The sequence below is a fragment of the Brassica oleracea genome, chromosome C8 (genome assembly GCF_000695525.1).
Source record: "Brassica oleracea var. oleracea cultivar TO1000 chromosome C8, BOL, whole genome shotgun sequence".
In the NCBI taxonomy this organism is placed as follows: Eukaryota; Viridiplantae; Streptophyta; class Magnoliopsida; order Brassicales; family Brassicaceae; genus Brassica; species Brassica oleracea.
The window spans coordinates 7,652,361-7,653,744 of NC_027755.1; positions in this window are offsets into that span (position 1 = coordinate 7,652,361).

Sequence of the window (1,384 nt, forward strand, 5' to 3'; positions counted from 1 at the left end):
GTTCAACGAAGAGTTGCGTTTGTTCGTTTCTGGATTTCACTACCGATTAAACAAACCAGTTTGGTATGCTACCTAATCATGGGCGAAAACAGAACTAATATGTCCCAGTTACACATGATAGGGAGCATGTCTAATACTAGAGAAGTCTTACAGATCGAGCACGAGAATCCTAACTCATAAATCATACGGAAAATGAACCGTGCGACATTTTGAGTACACATGAACTTGAGAGGTAAATTATATGCACCTGTTAGGGATGCATACAAGCTACAACCCTTAGAAAAAACTTTGCTTTTAAGCATGTCTTTCTGTTCCCCAAACTCACTTGTCTTTTATATTGTCTAATATACCTGATCCCTAAAGCATATGTTAGACTTCTCCTACATCATGTGGTCACTATATCCAAAGTCCAACTGAGTGATATAGTGGCTTTGCAATCTCATGTCCATCTGTTCCGAACTAACTTCTTTCCTAGCATTGTTCCATAAGGCTAATTTTTTCATCGCCGTCGAAAAAAATACTAAAGTAGTAAATATTAGTTCTTTCCTTCAAGAACATAGCTGAAGGTTCAAGGGTGACTTTGTAACCATAAATAGGTTAATAAAAACTCACATGCGAGGGACATGGATAAAAAAATAAAACAATCGCTTGTTTCCTATATAGTCGTAAATAGAACATGTGGTATGGCACACATGTCATAGTGGTAAACTCTTCCCTTACTAGCATGTGTCAATTACATAAACCAATTACCACTATGTGAATCAAGCTACTATCAGCTCGCTCTCTAGCGCCTGATTATGTACTTATCCAATTCTCCCAAGTATTCATGATTTTGGGATAATCATGATTGATATTAAATATATCTTATCTTAACCTCTTGTTAAGGCGACACTGATAACTCTTACAAGACAAGCTCCCACTAGCACCCAACTAATCAAGTCTCATCTCAACATTCCACTAAGAAATCTGAGGCGATTGTTCATGTGAGTGAACCAATCTCCTACTTGGTGACACCTCTTACCTGTTATGTGTAAGTATGCAAAGCAGCTGGTGAATCCCCATACTAGTCTCCAATTATACGCATATCTAAAAATTATATATATGAGCAAGAATACATATTTAAGAATTGATTTAAATAAATGGACAACTACCAGTCTATGCGTACATATGTACATAAGAACCACATACTACTTTGTGATAATTGTTGGGCATGATTTGGTCTAACCGATAGCAAGGCCGTAATCGAGCTGAAGAGAAGTATTGGGCCCAATATCAAAAAGGAAGCGAGGTGGTATGGTCAAGGGCGTTCTGCACGATCTCCGGGGGCGCTTGAGACGATCTTTGGAAGACACAGCTATAAGAAGAGAAGGGAAAAAGAGAGAAG